Genomic DNA, 20594 nt, shown 5'->3' on the forward strand with positions numbered 1-20594 from the left:
TAAGTCAAGGCTACATAAATTTGCAAGCAATAAGTGGATTGTATGGAACTGTAGAATCACAGAAATTATCCCTATTTATTCAGTGATTTGGACTATGGTGATCTCTTTATTAAATCTATGACACATCCGGGTGCACAGTTGATTGAAGTTATACTTACATTTCCATTCATGTTGAGAATGATACTTGCCATGAATACCACAGGTCTCAGAGGGCTACATGTCAGCTGGTTTTGAACCATCCTTCAATATAAGTAAGTCTCTTTCTCATACAGTTTGATGTGATAATTCTGTGACAGTTCAAGAAAGAAATAGCAGGTAACAACCCAGAGAAGTACAGTGCTGATGTAGATCAGTATATGTTACTTGCCTGTACTTGTGAGCCAAATTTTAGAAGGTTATGTGTGCAGCTTCTGGATTTATCTGCATACACTGTTGTTTCATGCTTAATCATAAAAAAAGAAAAGTAGAATTTGGGTGAAAAGCACATTTGATTTGTACTCAGCCTTGGGGAAGGAAGTATTCAAAAATAAAAGAGCAAGTCTTCTTCAAATGCAATTTTGTACACGGGATTGTAATTTCAAAAGTTGCCAATGAGAGTAATCAAGCCCTTCAGATGAAAGTCGAATTTAATAATAGGCCATAGTTTAAATGATTCTTAATGCACTCATTTCCTAAATGGGAAGATAATCTTTTTTTGGAGGCACTTGTGGATTATTTTTGGAGCCACTTTTTCTGAGTTCTGTTCTTTTGCACAGCTATGTAAAATTCTGCCATATATATATGCTGAGAGACAAAACAGTCTGCAAAGGACATCCCAGATGAGAACTTTGAAAAACAGGAGACAAAAAACAAAGCTCTGCTAAAGTGGTATAATTCCTTCTTTGCATCCTTGTTTTTTATCTTCCAAAGCTTTGCTTATCAGTGGTTAGTTATTTTTCTATGTATATATATGTATGTATATTCATCTTTCAAAATAAATTCTCTGTCTCTCTGCATTCTTCATAAGCAGAATATGAACTGAATCCAAGTTGATGTCAAATTGAAATTAGTGGTACTTTAAGTCTCTTGTAACTATTTCCATTTAGAATGTTATCACTCACATCCAGATCAGCTAGACTTCCAAAGTCCCTGGTGGAGGTACTCTCCATTTTAGTAGCAGTTTCTACTACATAGTGATGAAAATAGGAAATGACTTGTTGGCTTGGCATCATGCAGGGCTAGTCTAACTCAGGTGAGGCATGAGTTAGGCTCAGTGTGATGCATTCAAGCCACAGGGAGTCTAGAAACAAGTGCCCATCCCAGAAAACAGTGCAAAGTATACAAGGTGGCATTGAATTGGTGACGTCCACCACCAATAGCAGGCTTGGGAGGGTGAGCATATCATCTCAAATTGCCAGCTAATATGGTGTACTACAGTTTGGTGGGTTTTATCAGCGAAGAAACACACAAGATATGTAACCCTCTTAGTGTGCTGCTTGGTTGCTAACATCAGTTGAGAAAAAAATGTTTAACTTTTCTTCTGTTATTTCATACAAAGAAACCAGAAGTTTGAGTGGGAAACAAAATGAAAACTATCCAAGAGCCATTACTTTAGAAGTCTCTGTTGGCCGTTAAAATTGCAAATATATTGCCTGTTTATTGTAACATCATTACCTCTTTGAAGTTGCAACAAAAGGTTTGAATGAATAAAACATCATAGTTAAAGCCCTTGATGTGGCATAAAGCAACATGGGTCTGCTGGGTAACACCCCCCAAAATATCAATGAGTAGCCATAACTCTTCATACAAACTGAAAAGTTACCTGGACATGCTTTGGGCAGAAGAATGTACAGTTAAACACTTCCTGGGCTTAGATGCTCTATAGAACCCTGTTCATCTGCATCCAGATGTTAGTTAAGGACAAAATAACTAAAAAAGAGGAGAGAGGTAAACCATTTCACATCAGCCAAATATTTCTTCTGTTCACTGAGATGTCTTTTAGGTAAGAGCTCAGTTGCTTCTCCAGACAGTAGGCATCTGTAAAGCAAAGGACAGTCAAACTAGGTAGTGAAACTCCAGTAACCCCAGTTCCTTGCCTCTAAGGATGAATTCAGACTATATCTTTGGTTAAAGTGATTTGACATAGTTCTACTGCATAATTTTTAAATCTTATGATGCATTGTTTGCAACTAACATTTTTCATAAGTAAAAGCCTTGCCTGTAAACAGTATAAGGTTTCCATAGCACCTGGCAAGTCTGTCCTTGAAAAAAATTAATTCAAGTAAAGTCAAATCCCTAAGATACATATTATAGCCTGAGGAAATGTTATTGGGATGCAAACTCTTGGATGACAGCCTTCTACTTCCCAACTACAGGCTAGGCACAAGTTTAAAGCTTATTGCTCTAAGCTTGGGACTCAAAGCCTATCCAAAGAATTTATTGAAGTTACAGAATGCAATTTAGAAACCTTTGAAATATCTAAGACAGGGACCAGAAGCTGATTTTAGATAGACACCACATAATAAACATACAGCTAAAATGATCGTGTATTAGATATATGCCAACTCTTCTGCTTTTAACTAAAAGTGAAACACACAGAACGGTCAGGAGAATTTCATTGCAAGATATTAAAGTTTTATAAGTTCCATCACTCCAAGAACTACTTGGGACTACATGTGAAAGTTACCACTAAATTGTTTCATAAATAATTGCTTTCATTTTGGTAACCTCTTCCTAGAACTTCTGTAGCAGTCAAATAAGAAATCTGGCAATTAATCATACACAAGTCAAATATCAATCACATAAAACTCAAATGCAAACCTTCAGAGTTGTCTGTAAGTAGCAAACACAATTGACATTGACTTCTGATCCTCCGTGTATTCTTTAGGTTTCATTAATTTTAATTATGTTTATCTTGGTCTATGAGCAGTTTCCATAAATGCTGAGCAATGAATATAACAAATTATTAATGTCACCATCATAATTCAAAGGCAGCTGGAAATGTGCATACATTTGTTATTTTAATTTTCATGCTCTATTGTCAAAATGTAGATTATGCTAAGTGTTCTTTTGGGAATTATTAATTAGTCCAAATTCCATCAGTAATAATGAAGTTAAAAGTCTCTAATTGTATGAGTACTTTGGGATGATTACATTATACTAAAAATGCAGTGGATCATGGAGAGTGATAGGGGGGACTGTTGGTTAAGAGCAAAACACTGAACAACAGAATACCTGGATTCTTATCATGTGTCTAGATGTGTAATCAGTGTATCATCTTTTGTAAAGGTACTGTTTGTTTTTCTACCTTTGTCTCTGTCAAATAAGTAAATATTCAGTTTAGAAGGGTATCAAGGTGTTTTAATACTGGCTATTTTACTATCAACAGCCCTTTTATTCATGTAGAAGACAAATTCGACAAAGTTTGCATGAAAACAGGAACGCCTGGGACCATTTTTACAGTATTATTCGAAGCATGCCATAAAAAGTTAATAGTCTAGAATATTCATATTAGGCAGAAGTGTGATGGGTAAAAGGCATTAGTCTTGAGCTTCATAGTCTCAGTTTTGTACGTTGACATATTCAGTAGCTGTACAAAGTCATGGCCACCATGTTCTTACACAGACTACTGACTTCCAAATGAAGCTCACACTCTGAGCAATTTGCTCAGCTTTCCAGACAAGTCAAAGAAGGCTTTTACCCCCACAGTTTACATCTGGAAATTCAGTTACAAGTCTGAGAAAGGCTCTATGCCAGTACCCCGGGTTAGTTGTGCTTTCTACCCCTGCTGATTAAGATTTTCATTGCAGAAAATGAAAAAACTTAAGAAGCAATTTGCATTCAAAGGAGATGGTGTGACATCTTCCTCAAATGAGGACACCAGACAAAGATAGGACAGGGCTTTAGTAATTCTTGAAACTTTACACGCTTTTGCACTAGAACAAATAATGTGTTCCTGTTTTTGTTGTTTGGGGGGGGGTGTGGGTGGGTCGGTTTGCTTATGAGTTTGGGTTTTGGGGTATTTGGGGTTTTTGTTTTGTTTTTTAACAAGAGAAAATATTAAGAGCTATGTAATATTGTCCACGATATCCATAACTGAGATGTAGTCATAGTAACTGCTGTAGTGAATTCCCCTCACTATTTCTACCTTCTGTTTCTACTGAACTCTGAGAAACCAGACCAGTTCTCCATCTTGTCTCATATTGGATTTGGTGGAGATATACGTGGTATTCAATTTGAACATCTGGCCATATATATTTTGTTCTTAGCTCTTATTTATATTTTCCAAGACTAAGAGAAAACTGTGTATGTATACCTTGAGTACATGTTCATTACATATTGAGACATAGTTTGCTATGTATAGGCCTGACCTGCTTTTGATTTAAATGCTAACTGGACGATGTAGAAGCAAAAGACTAGGAAGCAAAATAGGAAGAGGGGTTTATTTTCCAGAACCTACATTCAACCTGAAAAGGGGAGGACATTGCTAAAAAAGCAACCTCTGTTTCATTGTGTAGATCTATTTCATGTTGAGACCCTTAATCCTTTGGTATAATGCCAGATTTAACTCCGGAAGTTTGTATCTTTTCCTCTCTTTATTCTATTTTCAATTTGTTTGTTTGTTTACCCTTTTGTTGTTGTACCCACTGGATTTCAAGATGAGATTGCTTTTTGTCCACAGAGATGGTCTCCACAGATTAATCCCAATACAGGAATGTTCTGTGAAGCTTCTGAACAATTGAAACCTCAAAGTTTTGAAGGTGGAGTATGAATGAATGCACATCCTCACCCTGCCTGTTGCTGCAGCTGTTACAGTGGCATGTAAAGAAAAGATTTTTCCCATTAGGGTTTCAGTAAGGAAAGGCCATAGTCTCCACTTGAATTGACACTGAAAACTCTGTCTATTGAGAGATGCAGTACAATATTCATTTGTTAGTTGATAATAAGTTTCGCCAAGATTTGAATTTGAATGGATGCTTGGCTCTGTGTAAATACAGAGAAACAAAGCAACTTTTCCAAATAAAACACGACATGTATAGAAATCACTATATGTATTGTTCTTTAAAAAAAAAAGTTAAGAAAGCATTAAAGAGGAGATAAAAAAAGACCTGCAAATGAGCAGGGTGTTTTGGTAAAAATTCTTGCTCACTGTTACAGCTGTGCTTTTCTTTTACAGGGAATTTTGCTATGTCAGGGTGACTTTTTTTCCCTACTTTGAAATAGGGCTTTTTGGCAATGTCAATTTTTTTTTTTTTAATGTAAAAACATGTATGGAGAATTAACAATGTGCTAATGAAACATTTCCAGACAGCTCTGGTTACTACAAGCCCAATCACAATCCTAATTGGCAAGCTGAGCTACCTAAATCATTCTAGCTACCTGCAGCAGGGCAGAGAAGGATGATCCCAGTGATGTTACAGGAAACTTGTGCAGGAATCAGGTAAAGAAAGATCACATTGATTTTTTTAAATTTAAAGTTGATTTTGGATTGAATCTTGCATAAACTTCTGTGGGAAGAGAATCAGTTTTACATGCTGCTACTGTAATTATTTCCCACCTTCTGAGTAGTCCAATCCAAGTATTTGCCCACTCTTTGATTTGCTTCGTAACTTCTTTTAGATTCTTCTTTGGAAAAGAATGAGATTTGAAATGACTGCCCGCTTTGCCTAAGTATATCTCTCATGAGACCTCATCATCTGTTGTGGAATTTCTTATGATTTTTAAATTACTGCTAGAGTCACAGAACCATAAAATGGCCTACTGTTGAGGTTTGACGCTGGCCAAGTGCCCAGCACCCATGAAAGCCTCTCGCTCACTCCCCTCCACAACTAGACAGAGGAAAGAAAATTTAAGGAAGGGTGCATGAGCTGAGATAAGGACAGCCTCAACTCAAAGATATTAAGTGAATTTATTACTAACAAACTCAGAGCAGGATAATGAGAAGTAAAATAAGTCCTTAAAAACACCTTTTTTTTCCCCCAACCCCTCCTTCCTTCCCACAGTCAGCACAGAGAGAGAGGAAGTGAGGGTTTTGGTCAGTGTTTAATCTCAATTACAGTTATAATATTGTTTATTAGACATTTTCCTGAAAAGCTAAAAACATTGGGGAATTATGGTGTGCTCTTAAATGTTGATGAAAATTGATTGAAAAAGTTCTGTCTGATGAGCTGAGATAATGATAGAGTCATAAAATGATTCAGCTTAGATTGGAAGGACCTTAAAAGAGCAAGTCCAACTTCTTGTGGAAAAGGGAGCCAAGACGAGCTTGTCTGGCACCCTGTCCAGTTGCATCTTGAATGCCTCCTGGTGGGGGCTCCACCATGTCCCTGGGGATTGTTCTGGTGGGTGATCTCAAAAATTTTCTTTCTTAACCCAATATGAAACCTCTCCTCATGCAACTTGTACCTATTGCCCCTTGTCTGTTCCCTGTGACTGACTCCCTGTGAAGGAAGAGAGCCCTTCTGTGCTCTTAGTAGCTGTCCTTTAAGTACTGAAATGCTGTGATGAGTTTTCTTAGGGTTTTTTATGCCTATTTTTTGCTCGATGCATTTTGGTTTGTCGATAAAAATGTCAGGTTATAAAGCCAAACTTTCATGTTTTGTTAATAATCTCAGTAAGGAGTCATTACTTGTCTAACTTTGGTCCTGTAGAAATTGGGAGGTAGTTCGCTCTTTGCACTGAAGTGCAGTCAGCTGGGCCTACAGCTGCTAAGCCAAGGTTGTGTGTGCAGCAGCTTCTCTTCATCAGTGCACGGCTGAGTATTGTCTCTAGCTACAATTTTTGGAATGTTTGTCTCCAAACAAGTTCTCGTTTCAGATGGGCCCTTCTTTGCACAGCTACCAGTATGAAAACGAAGTGCTTTCCTGTCTCTACATTATTTGGCTTAAGTTCATTTGAAAAGTCTTTTGTTAAGTGGTTCTCAATTGCAAGTTTACTCATAAAGCCTCAGAGGGTCTGAGTTTTGCTTGACACAGGATTTTGTAACTTGGAATCTGTGCAGGATATTATGACCCACTTAAATCTGTAGCTTCAGTTGAAAAATATCCTGAGATGTGTATGAGTTCCACCAGGGAAGTAGAGGAACACCTTCAGAAGAACGATCTGCACAGTGCCTCAGTCTGGAAGCCAGACTATCAACAAGCTGGACATTAAAGCCTTCTTACAATACTATCCAGATGAGTCCAGATTATAGAGGACATCAACTGCATTTTAAGGAAAACTTGATCAAAATACAATTAAATTGGAAGTTTGTCTTTAGGAAGACTCTCAGTAAAATATATTGAAAATACTTTTACTTGATATGTGAAAGTCCATAAGCATTTTTAGTCAGAACTAGGCTTCAATATATTGCTGTAAGCTATATTAATTCTTACCTAGAATATTCACATTTGTGCAATTTGATTGAAATAGCCTAATTCTGCACGCTCAGCAGTATGTCTTATTTTAGGTAATCTAAATTAAGTTTTAAAAGTCTTTCTATTTGCAGGGGATTCAACTTGCTTCCATAGTCATATTTAATTGCATGAATTTTGAATGTTTCTTTCTATCTATCTGCCAGTCTATCTACCTATTTATCTAATCAATTGAGCTTTTTTTTATTTTGAATAACTTCTCTGAACAAATACAGACAAATCCTCATCTGTGGTTGAGGCAGTTTTTAAGGACAAAAGTGTTTCTTCCATTATGAATTCATCATTAATACCAGAGCAGTTTTTTCTTAATACAGAAGAGATACACACATACTTCTTAATAGGGAGTTAATTCACTGCTGTGTTGCACTGTGAATGTATTTAAGTTACTCTATTATATGTTACTATACTAAAATTGTCAAATTCTGTAATAATTTCAATTCTTTAATAGTGTTTCCTATGGAAATTAAAAATAAAATTATCTTTTGATAAGCTTGTTTTAAAAAGCTGCTTCCAAATACAAGGATTACTCACAATTCAGAGACACTGTCCTTATTGAAAATTCAATGATACAGCTCCAATTAACATAAATACTACTTGCTGTAGGCATAATCTGTCCCTTCCCAGAAAAGCCCAACAATACTCTGATGTCTCAGGGTTCTGGGTAAAAAAAGGACATTTTTAGATGAAAACCTGTTGATATATTTTTGTCTTCCATTGCTCAAGTCAGTATACTTAAATTTTAAAAAATACTGAGTCACGAAAATTATAAATATTGAAAGAACATGGTTATACTATGCAAGATTTGCAATGAGGTACTTGTAGATGCAGAATTAATTTCTGCCCTTGATTAATGACCTCACAAAGATCATTCATAGCTGTGCTATGCTCTGTCACTCACAAGTTACACATAAGGTCATCAGTAATGACTAGAAATGAATAATGTATTTACAATCACTTCATTCAGTATCCTTTATCCACACGCATCTCCTTGAAAACAGGTTTCCTAATGAGGGCAAGACCTTAAAAAAGACATAACATTCATAAACAATAAAGTAGATATTTAGACAACTGCTTTTTAGGAATATTTATGGCATCTAGTTTTTAATGCTTATTTAGTTATGTCACGTTCAGTCTGATATGGAGAGTTCCAGCTCAGTAGAAAGTCCTACACTCAATTAACAAGATTTGAGCTGAGTTTAGTATCCAGATTTTGACACTTGGTTGCTTTCCTGAATGGGGGATGTGTAGGATTGGAAGTGGCTAAGGAATCCATTTATTTTTCTGTCATTGGGTCAAAAAGTAACAGGGAAACTCTTTCACAAAGATACCGCCTGCCCAATTAAAAAAAAAAAAAAAAAAGGCAAACCTTCATGATTTTGCTCTTGTCCATCAACCCTTTCTTCCTCACCTTTCCCAAGCCTAAGCCCTCTCTCAGAAAAGTGAGACATGGGCAAAAAAAAGAGCCTCCTCAATAAGTAAATGTCCTTGCTGACTGCAAAGTCAGGCCAGGGATTCTCCAAGAATGGCACAGGACAGAAGGAGTTACTTATAACAGAGGCCAGATTTATATTGCATAAGATTCAAAACTTTGCTCATCACATACTTGTTAGAATTTCTTTTTGCTTCATCTCTGACCTTCTCTATTCCCAAGGGCTGCATTGTAACAACATTTTCCTTCTTTCAGTATGATTTACATTTAGTGAGCTGACACAGCACCAATTTTTCTTCCATAATACTGTTGCAAAAAATTCAGCTGAAGAGCTCAGTGTGACTACCAGCCTTTCAGCTGCCTCCATTGTACACCACCTCAAAATCGTGTCTCTATCCTAACAACAAGTATCATAAGTGGACATAAAGGACAAAAGAATCATCTGTAATCTCTGCCTACCTGCTAATAATGAATATTCTTTATATGCAGAATAATTCCAGATTTCAGTTTGTTTTGAGTGGGGCTCTGGGGAAGGGGGGAGTGTGGTGAGGAAGGGGAGGATTGGCATATACCTAGCTCTAAGCAATATAATCAGCATGAAAAGTGTCATCTTATTTCCTTTCAGAAAGTTTGTCACTATCTTAAAAAGAATTTGTACAGGGCCAACACACTTATTAAAATTCATAAGGTCTTAACTTACCTGGCTGTGCCATTAACTGACAGGCTGGTTTTTTATCTGTCTCCATTTCTAATCTCACTCTCACATGAAAATGGGTTACTTTTGAATGTGGTAAACAGAAAAACGATGTCAATTTGATTTCTCTACCCTTTGTTTGTCTTATTCTTTGTCAATCACATTATCCATGTTACGTATCTGAAGCCCTTCGATTCTCTCCTTTTGTTCCTCTTATCGTTTCTATTGTATATACACACGGGTCTCGCCCACACACCCACCAGCACACACGTTTAAAGTCTTGACACGCAGCACTGACAGGCCCCTTAGATTACCACATGCAGATAAACAGATGTGACACTAAATATGTCATCACTCTTCTGTTCAAATAGTTCTTTAGCTTCAATGCCAAGATAAAATAAATGTTGTCTTTTTATTTTCTCCAATCTCATTATATGTGCAAGGGACTTGATGTATGAAATCTTTTCATTCCTTAGTCATAGAAACTCCTTTTTTAGTCTATAATGAGATGCTTTGTTGTTGTTGTTTTAAAACTGCTTTTCTGTACTCATTTGAAAGGTATGAAGTTAGAAAATATTCAGAAGTTGAAAATAGTGTTAATTTAACCCCTCTTTATATTATAAAAGTGCATTACTGGAAGGAACTAATTCTCAGCCATGGCCTAATTCAATACTGGCAAAGTCAGCCTTCCTAAATGTAAGCCTTCCCCAGAGCTTAGTGACTTTGAATTTGGTCTTAAAGTCCTGATTTCTTCACCTAATTAAAGTCAGTGTGAACTTTGGCATTGACTTTATCAGAAACACAATTAAAAAAAAAAAACAACTAGATTATTCTATTCCTGCACACATCTCCCTCTTTCTTAGAAGCTGTTCATAGCACTGGTGAGTGTCTTGGAAGGATTGCGAGTGGATGAAAACAAACATGGGGAAGATTGTCCTTCAAAAGTAGCCTCACACCACTGTAGACCAAGCAGTAAAACAACGTGGTGAAGTTTTTACCGCTAGCTAAAATGAGCAGGGGTTTGTTTCTAAAATGTTTCCTCAATTCTGGAATATTCTGTTTTATTCTCTTTCTGTTACAGGGAAAGTCTTGCTTCTTTCTCTGACATGGTCACCAGACTCATTCCCTGCTGGCCAGCTTTTTCTATAATTTACCTCTGCTCAGATGTTTTGTTGCCTAGGCAACATACTCCATTCAATTTTACTTTTGTTCTAAAACAACCACAAGCCCCTCTTTAGTATATATCCGTGTCCCTGGAGGTGGACTGAAGTTGTTTGCTTGTTTGTTTAAAGAGACCAGGAGTCAGCTCTTGATCTGACATGAAACTATTGCTTTTCTAAAGTGAGCCAACCAAACCTATCAAAATGCTTCTAATTATTAAATGTTGGTTTATTAGGACGTAAACATATCACTGAAAGAAAATAGTTCTCAAAATAGAGAACCTAAATGAATCTGTGAACATAAATCTCGATGAACTCCTCCAGCATGGGTCCCTTCCATGGAGTGCAATCCTTCAGGAGCAGGCTGCACCAGCATGGGTCTCCTGCAGGGGCACAAGCCTTGCCAGAAAACTTGCTCCATCCTGAGCTCCTCTCTCCGTGGGTCCACAGGTCCTTCCAGGAGTCTGCTCCAGCATGGACTTCCCAGAGGATGACTGCCTCCTTTGGGCATGCATCTACTCTGGTTCTCCAGGGACTGCAGGAGGATCTCTCTGTTCCCTTGTGGACCTCCATGGGCTGCAGGGATGCAGCTGCCTTCCCGTGGCTGGCACCACCCACTGCAGGACAATCTCAGCTCCAGGGCTCCTGTTACCAATACCTTGCCACACAAAGCCAATACAGTCCATAGAAAAAAAGTCCCCTTTCTACTTCAGCAGTTGTGTGCAGGGTAAGCATCATGTCTGTTTATGCTCATGGCCCTGTCCTCCAAAACCTTTGCAGTGGACACCTGCCTGCTACTTGTATTTCCATTGCTATACTCTGAATTCCGAGGACTTCAGAATATAATCTGCATTCTCTATAGTGGAAATAGATATCCTTGAGCTGCTAGACAAGAATTACAGTTCATTTGCTCTTCCGTGTATGAGGCAGTGTTTTCCTCAGCCATAAGTTATGAAATGGTGAGAAAATGGCTAAAAAATTCTAGTCTAAGGACAGATACTCTTCTTATAGTACATTGTTTTAGGATTTAGTAAGAAAATGCAGAGAAATGTCTCTTTTGTAAGAGGTTTCTTTCCCACTTTTTCTGTATACCCTGAAATGAAAAGTGAAACAAATATTTTCAATAGGAAATAGAATAAACTTGAGAAGCTGTTTTCCTAATCTGGATGAATGTTTGAGAGATAAAAGTAAAGTCTTATTCAGAAGAGAGGGAAAGAGAAGCAAAAGAAACTACAAAAACACAATTAAAATACAGCTGAAGCTAAAAAAATAAATAATGAAATGAAATGAAGGTACCATTAAGTCAAAAAGCTATTCATGATATTTTATGAATCATTAATTTACTTAGAGGTCTTAAACAAATTAAAAGAGAAAAAAAAAACGAATGAAAGATCGTTTTGACCCTCCAAGTTCATATTACTAATATTCAAAACAGGCAATTTGACAATAACAGGAAATTTTTTTGAAAAAATTTCAAAATGAGAAATACAATGTAACCTGCTTTTTTCTTTCAATATAGTCTTTTTTTGTTGGTGGTGTTAGAAAAATTTGCTTCCAAATCCTACATTGCATGTGGTAGAAGGAACAGCTCATGTATCTGCTCCCAAACTCTTATCTTCTGTTCCGTTTTTGTAACCCAGCTGCACAAAACACAGCTACATCTAAGATTTTGGGAAAAAAGCTCAAAGATTTGATAGAAATATCATTGAGGGTTTGGATACCCCTTTGTAAAGCATGTGAGCACCTTTTTCTTTGTTCCTTTTTTTCTTTGTTCCTTTTTTTCTTTTTCTGTCACACACTCAAAGATGAGATCTTTATTTTACTCTTTGTCTTACACTGTGGCTACATCATTCATTGAAGATTTAGCTACAGTGATACCAAGGTTACAGAAAATTTTATAAGTTTTTTACATTTAAAACATTGTTCCTGTCTTACACTCTGTATCCAGAGCCTACATCTTGTCATTGCATTTGAGTAATTATTTGGACATATAGGACACTTAAACAAAATGTTCCAATCTTCCTTCATTGAATGTAAATGCGCAGTGTTACAAATTCACTGGTCACCAACAGTTCAGCAATAATGAATTAATGTGCCTGCACAAACAAGAACAGTGTAACTGAAGTTACATTCCTTTTGCCTGTCTCTGAAGGTTTACTTTAACTATTGAATAAATAGCCAAAACAATTCTTTTAGAATAATGAAAAATACTGTGACATATTGTATGGTATTGCTCTTATCCTTTAAATAAGCCTCTTTTATTACATAATGCACATCATGTATTTTATAAGAACATAGTAATTCCATATTAATTGGAGTACAATCTGTGATTTGGAAAGCCAGTTCTCTTTGTAACAGAAAGCCTTTGGATTTTCATATGAGAATAGTAAAAAATTAGCATTACTTTATGAGGCTAATAAAACAGCAGAAAGATTATACTGCTGTATTTTAAATTCCTTTCTCTTCTTTCATCTCAGTGTATGTACTACAAGTGGTAGTTGTATGAATTAGGTAGGAGCTAGGTTAAAAAGGTGAAATTTTGACATGAATTGTGATTAGGTTGACTTAAGGGCCCTCTGATTTTTACTGCCCTGCTTGAAGTACCATGGAGGAGCTTGATTTTCAGACATATTCGGTACATCATGAAATCAAAATCTCTTATCACAGCTTGCCTGCCTGATAGCAAGGCACACAAAGTGTCCTTTGATTTTGAAACTCTTGGCCACTATTTCAACTTCCCCAGTTTCTGAGATCCAGGGATCTTCCTTCAGATGCATTACGGTGAGGGGTCAGTAGCTCTGACCCAGGAAGAGGTGACTGGTCCAGGGAGATGGTCCCAAAAGGAATCGCCTTCCCGAGGCTTGGTGTCTTCCTTCAGCTGCTGGCCAGGAGGGCCCTTGCAGAGGCTGTCAGCTCTTTAGGGATTGTCAGCTCGTGATTCCAGCTCAGCTCTGCAGGGCAGCCTCCAGGCCAGACCAGAGAGAGACGAGAGGCTCGTGTGGCTGGTTCTGCACCAAGTAACTTTATTATTCCGGCAAAGGGAAGGCCAGGGACGAGCGCTCTCTCCCGCAGGGGCAGAGGGCTAGCTCTTACAGGGATACAGGGGGTGGGTGTGAGAGGGTAAAGGCCAATGGGTTACAAGGGATCTTCATAGGGTCTCCCAGAGGATTCTGGGTCTGTCTTTTTCTCACCATAACTGCAGAGTAGCTGCCTTCCCAGAGGGGGTCCTGCTGGGAGATTTAGGCAATCTCCTTATCTCAGCAGATGTCCCTCCAGGGCAGCAGCTGGGCATACCCTACAATGCATTACCAGGAATTGTTGCAGTTCAGCTAAACTCCTTGTCAGATGTCTACAGGAAATCTATGCTATTTCTGTAACATATACCTACAGAGATACTACCAATCTCTTTCAGAGTGCATGTTATTTTTTGTCAGAAAATTACGCTGAGTTTCTGTCAAAAGCATGGAAAGGATTTTTGACTCTTTGGCCCCACAGCCTTGTTATTCCCTGCTCCGGCATGCTGTGGAGCAGGGAGGGCAGCATGCTGTCCTGGCTGCAGGAAGCGGAGGACACCTGTCTCCAGCCTTAGCTGTTCCCTGCAGTGGGGGTAAAGCCACAGCGTGGAGAGCATTATTCCCTCCGGAGAGAAGGAAAGAGAGCGGTAGTCATCACCTCCCTTACCCTTGGGCATGCTAAATGTTGGTGTGGGCCTCTGTAATACACCCAGGACCTGTTCCCACCTGAGCTCTTGGGGCACTTCTGTCAGCAGCAGTAGAGAAAAGGGTGTTATTTACTGACATTTCTAGAGGTGCTCGTGGCAGGTGGTGCCAGGCCTGCCAGTGCTGCACGGTGAAGTGCTGTGGTGAGCTCAGCCCAGAACTGCTGTTTAGAGGAATTAGTCTGTCAGCATGGTTCAGCTCTTACAAATTGCTAATGGATTTTGTGCATGTGTTATCTCGAGCTCCAGTCCTGATGGTTTTGTGTGAATGTACTTCTGGAAAACTATGTTGTTATAACTAATAGCTCTATGTCATGTATAATTGGGAGGAAAATTCATTTCTGATTTCTGTCAGGTTTGTTTTCCTTTTATTTCAGGTGGCACAAGGTCCCAGATCCTCATTTTTCAAGTCCTTTTTGTTCTTCAGTTCTTTCCTTGCATGTAAAGGCAATATTTAAAGTCATGTTTTTCAGCCATTCATTTTTGTACTAGAATCACAGAACCATAGAATTTTTTGATTTGGAAGTGATCTTAAAGATCATCTAGTTCCAACTCTCCTGAATTGGACAGGGACAACTTCCATTAGACCAGGTTGCTGAAAGCCCCATCCATCTTGTCCTTGAACACTGCCAGGAACAGAGCATCCATGACTTCTCTGGGCAACCTGTTCCAGTTCCTCACCACCTTCAGAGTAAAAAATTTATTCCTGATATCTAATCTAAACCCACCCCTTTTCAGTTTAAAGTCAAGCTAGGTAGACCAAAGGTATACAGAATCATGCACCCTATAATAGCAGACAGAAGAGGATGCTTAGGGAAGAATATGAGAACAGGACACATCTAGATCCCTCCCCATTACCTTCTCAGCTTTCAGCTTATGTTCCAAATAGTGAAGGCAGATGATGGCTGGAAGAAAAATTGCCATTTTTTCACAGACAATGACAAGATGAGGAATAAATGGATGGAAAATTTCACGCAGGCATAAAAATCAATAGCTGAATTCATTTGGCCTTTCCCAATAAGCAGTAAGATGTCAGTGTCAGACAACATCTGATGTTCATGTAAAAAATTCTGTTCTTATGCATAAAGTCACTCATACCATTAGACTTGGACTAGATTCAGGATTGAAACCTGTATTCTGACTTGGAGCTGTAGCATTTACTTAAAGACAAGGAATTTTTTATAGAGTCAGTTCCTAAAGTGGGAACTCCTCAATGCTTGTGTAATTCTCAGGTGCAGGGCTATGACAGGCAAAGCTGGTCACATCATTAGAACTTAAATCAGTGTAACAGGAGCTTTCAATGTGCAAAACAAGGACAGTGCAAACCTTGGGCTGCTATGCATGGAATTTTCTGGGCAATCCAAATGGTGATTAGGAAAGCTTTATACACAGGATTTTATGAAAAATAGCAATGTTTTTATAGGTGTTAAATGATTAATCCCTATATTATTTATGGTAATATTTTTATCATAATTAACCTATTTTGTATTAATGAGGATGTACTCTGTGACATGAAAGTCCAATTAATTTTGTACTTAAAAAGCCATTCAATTTTTATGCTGCAGCATCAGGACATGGACATTATACTGTCACAAAACCAGAGAGACACAGTGGGAATACTATTTCAGCAGTCCACAATATAGGAAAAACATCTCTCCTTTTCACATCTTCAATCCTCAGCTGATGTCAGGCCCAACATCACGAGCACATTTTTGTAAATTTATACCAGTCAGATGCCTTCTAAATTCTAAGTGAAAATTCTAAAAGTCTGATGTTTGTTTTTTTCATTTTTTTACCTCTCTGCCCTTCATCTAACTTCTCCTCTCAGGGGATCTGCAACCTGCAAATGCAATAGCCACATTTTCTTAATAACAGTGTCTCAGGTTAGAGTTCCCATCACAAGTTATTTGGTAGAATCTTGGGCTAGAGTCAAGAATTTATTTTTTCCTTTCTATAGCAACCCATAGAGCTGTGCATGGGGATTTTTACTGAAAGATAGATTGCTTGAGCTGCACCTTGATTTGGCTGAAAGCTACACACCTTACAGTGCAAAGGAACACTGCTACTTTTTTTTTTCAGTTTTCTGTCTGTTTGGTTGGTTTTGGTTGTTTTTTTTAAAAAGACAGACCTGCCTGGCTGCATAACAAGTCCAGCATTAGGAGTAAGAGAGTCATGTATTTCTAACCTAGCATGATGAGGAAGCTTTGACAATGCTGTTCTGGAGGAGCAAGGCTTGAGGTCCTTTCAGTCTGATGCCCGTTCTTCACAATGTCTTTGAAAGTACTAAATATTTTGCCTAGTAGGCATCCTCTTTCCTCTTGTCCTGCAGGGAAGTTTTCCACCACATTGATTTACTTTCAAAGTAGCAGCAATGTCCAGTGAAACTTCCATGAATTGCTTCAAACATTTGAAAAGATGTTTGATTTACCTCCCTCCTCTGATGTTTCCCAAGACAGGTTATTGCTTCAAAGGCCACAGAAGAGATAGGCTTGACTTACACATCAAGATTTTGGAAAGTGATGTCATTCTGAAAATTTTTCATTTGTTTTTACCAAAAATTAAGGGTTTTTTTTAAATTTAAATTTTTTAAAGCCCAGCTCAGGCAAGCTCTGTTCAAGATCAGTGCAGCTGCATAAATGCTTTTCTTGTTGCTTAGGTTATTCAAAAAGGAGGGGAGGATTTCGTTTTGGTTTTGTATAAAACTACTTATTCTAGGTAGGCAATGCTACAGAGGTAATTCATTCATATCTGTCATAAAATATGCCTGTAGTAACTTTGAGAATATCAATTTTTCCATCTCTAATTCTAAATGAAAAACACATTTAAGGCTCTCAATTTAGTGTCTCATCTCTAATACAGTTTTTCTACACCTATTTCAGTAGCAACATTATAAGTAATCTTTTTTAGGAGTATACACACAGTCTCATGTATACTTACATTAATATATGAGTTGTCTAGTGCATGCTAAAGCAGTTCAAAGGTATTTTTTTAAACAAGTGTAGGCATTCAGCTACAATAATACTTATCTGCATTTTATACAAAGAACTCATGTACACACAGAAATTTATGCTCCATGTCTATGACTTGCTTTACATACTGAGAGCTGAAAGAGCTTAAGATAAAAGGCTGTCAGAAATTACTACTTAGAAAGCACTAAAATGTGGTGGGTTTGTTGAGGTTTTTTAATAAACATTTTGACAATTTCCTCTGCTACTAAGGAAAACCTAAGGAAAAACATGGGGGCTTATCTAGAATTCTGTTATTCGTGAAAAATATTTTCTGCCTTACACTGAAGGTTGTGCACACATTTTTGTTGCACACTGATTTTCTGTGTATGCCCTACAGGCTTATCCTTGCTAATTTAGAAAAAAGATGAAGTGGACTTACCTGGACAAGGTACACATGGCGTGTGTTAAATCAAACCAAACCACACTGCTTGAGTGAGAATGTCACAGTAGCACAACAAGGAAGACATGGTCTCGGATATGCCTGCGTGCTAAATATAAGTACCTTTTTATCTTCTCCCCTGCCATTTGCCCTTTTTAAATGTTTTATTACTGTGATGATGAAACAGGACTTTGAGACACTTACACTGTTCCAGTGTTTTCCTATTCCATGCAGTCACCTCAGGGATCACCAGGCTCTCTGTGAGCATTGGCTGGTTTTCTTGCCCAAGTTGCTCCTGCAGGAAGGGCTTCAGCAATGTCCCCATCAAACACTCAGGTTCATATCTGCCAGTCGATGTGTTGAGAGGAGATTCAGCAAGCTCCAAAGGTTACCTAGGATTTTCGGATGTGGTACTCTTATCCTAGTGAAATTTCCACAAAGCACTGGACCTCCTCTGTTCTCTATACTCTGAAGCAGTATTTCTAAATGATAATCTCCTTTCTTGGCTCCAAAAGTCTATGGTCTAGTTTACAGAGTGTGGGCAGGCAAGTGCATTTATAGCTATTTGTCGATGTGTGTAAGAGTGCCCTGAGCTACCTGGATAGCTGACAGAAGGACACAGCAATTTTTCCCTCTCAAGCTACGACTCGTGTAGCAATTGCTTTCTTATGTTTGTAAGACACAGGGAATTAATTGAATGAAAACTTGATCAAAATAATTTAACAAAGGAACCACTGTTTTTCTCCTTATCTGTGAAAGAATTCACATTATTTTAACAGCATAAAGAATTATCCTCAGTAAACCTTCACTGTCAAGATTTTGTAAGCTCAGAAAGTAATTCAGTTCATGTTCTCTCCTCTTCTGAGAGATGAATGCTGAGGAAAAACATGGCTTTTTCCTTATTTAATTTTGCTGGGTTTGGTCATATAGCAGTTGCAGTTACAGGTCCTAATTTTATACCCTGCACGTGTTAGGAGGTGTAAAGTCATGAAGTGTATCCACTTGGTATATTTCTGTAGCCAAAATATTTATATGGGGCATGCTGCTGATGCTCCAAGCTGTTATGACCCAATTATTGAGAGGTGTCTCTGCTTGAATTTAGGTGCAAAGGAGACCATATGCTGAATTCAATAGTATAGATTTATTAAAAAATAAAAAATATCGCCGTAACCTGCAGCCGTAGGGAGGAGGAGAGAAGATCCAGCAGGCAGGAATTGTGCAGCAAGATTGATTTATTTAATTATTTTACAAACTCTTTTATAGACTTTTTTCTTCATAGTCTAATTGGACAAGGATCAGCCACCCCTTGGGGGTGATTGGCTAAAATCCTAAAACATCCATTGTCAAAATATTTTCCTACTATACCATAAACAAGACTTTTCAAGGTTGCAGGTGGCTTGGTTGTTTACATAACTGCTACCTCTTCTGTGAGAGAGAAAAGTCTCTCATGGGCTTAGAAAATAGCAAGAAAATCCTTGCTAGCAGCATTTTTGTATCCACATAGATTCTATTTAACAGCAAATGTAAGGTAGAGAGAGATAGAAAGAAATAGGAAACAAAGGAGGGCAGGGGAGAGACAGTTAGGGAGAGACAGATTAACTAAAAAGATGTTACCACCTGTAGATGCAGATGGCATCCCATTGGTCCTCCTGCTGCTCTTCTTGGTGGTGGAGGTCTCAGAGTCATTCTTCTGGAGTTACCACCTTTATACCATCCAAGTTCAGGGTATCCATGGGGTGGTCACAGATGTTCCCATAACTTGGAGTGGCATGTGTATAAGCAGTTGCTTCATTTCCCACAGTTTGCCACAGTGGGAATTTTTGTCAGGATGCATTAACTAGGATGTGCTAACAAAATCTCAGCTCCACTTGGTCTGGAATTAACACCTTCCTGTTGCCAATTCCTCTCCTCTTTGCTTATCTCAAGTTCCTGCTCTTCTGTGGCTTTGACAGTGTTTGAGGCAACCCTGATGTTTAAATCTCCTACACAAGCTCAAAAATCAGCACAGATGGGCCAAGAGGGCTAAATAAATCCTTTCATATCCTCTTTCTGTGGATGGGGTTAGTTCTTGAGCCGGCGTATGTGCATGGGGAAGATCCCTACCTTGTTCTGCTGGCGTACCGGTGGTTTGGACCTTGGTCACAGGGCACAGCAGCGTCTGTGAGGAAAGGCAAGGCATGCCTCACTGTTTCTAAGGGGCAGAAGGGAAGCACAGAGTTTTCCAATCTGTCTGTGTCAGGTTTATTAGGTATCTAACTTTGGTGTTATTAGTTACCTACACAGCAAGTGATGGGAACATGTGTCTCTCAGAGATGGCTTGGAGCTCTGAGTTAGGTGGCTACATGCAGGCAGTGTGTACCCTGCTCAGAGACCTGTTCTGGGTCGTGGGGGCTCCTGGGGTTGCTCCAGAAGCAATGCAAACTTTGGCTGCTACCAAGTGACTTTATGGTGAAGCACTTGATTTTTTTCTGCTGAGAAATCCCTCTTATTCCCCAAAGCAAGTGAAGCACAGCCAGCCAAAACAATTTCCCATTAAATAAAGAGTGTGTAACAATAATTAAAAAAAAGTAACTCAGTGCAAGCTTCTCTTTTAGGCCTTCTGCACTTCTATTCCAAGGTCTTTTCCTGTTAATTTAACTACTTTGCCATTTAGGAGTGAGGAGGGAGAGGGTCAGTCTCAAAGCACCACATTTTCTAACAAGTTAAATCTGCCATTTTCCACTGTACACCAAAAATTACACTGTCTTGGGATAATAAAAAGCCATTTCCAGAATAAATTATAGAAATTATATATAGAATATATATATAGATATAT

Source organism: Corvus moneduloides, chromosome 1 (assembly GCF_009650955.1).
Source record: "Corvus moneduloides isolate bCorMon1 chromosome 1, bCorMon1.pri, whole genome shotgun sequence".
Taxonomy (NCBI): Eukaryota; Metazoa; Chordata; class Aves; order Passeriformes; family Corvidae; genus Corvus; species Corvus moneduloides.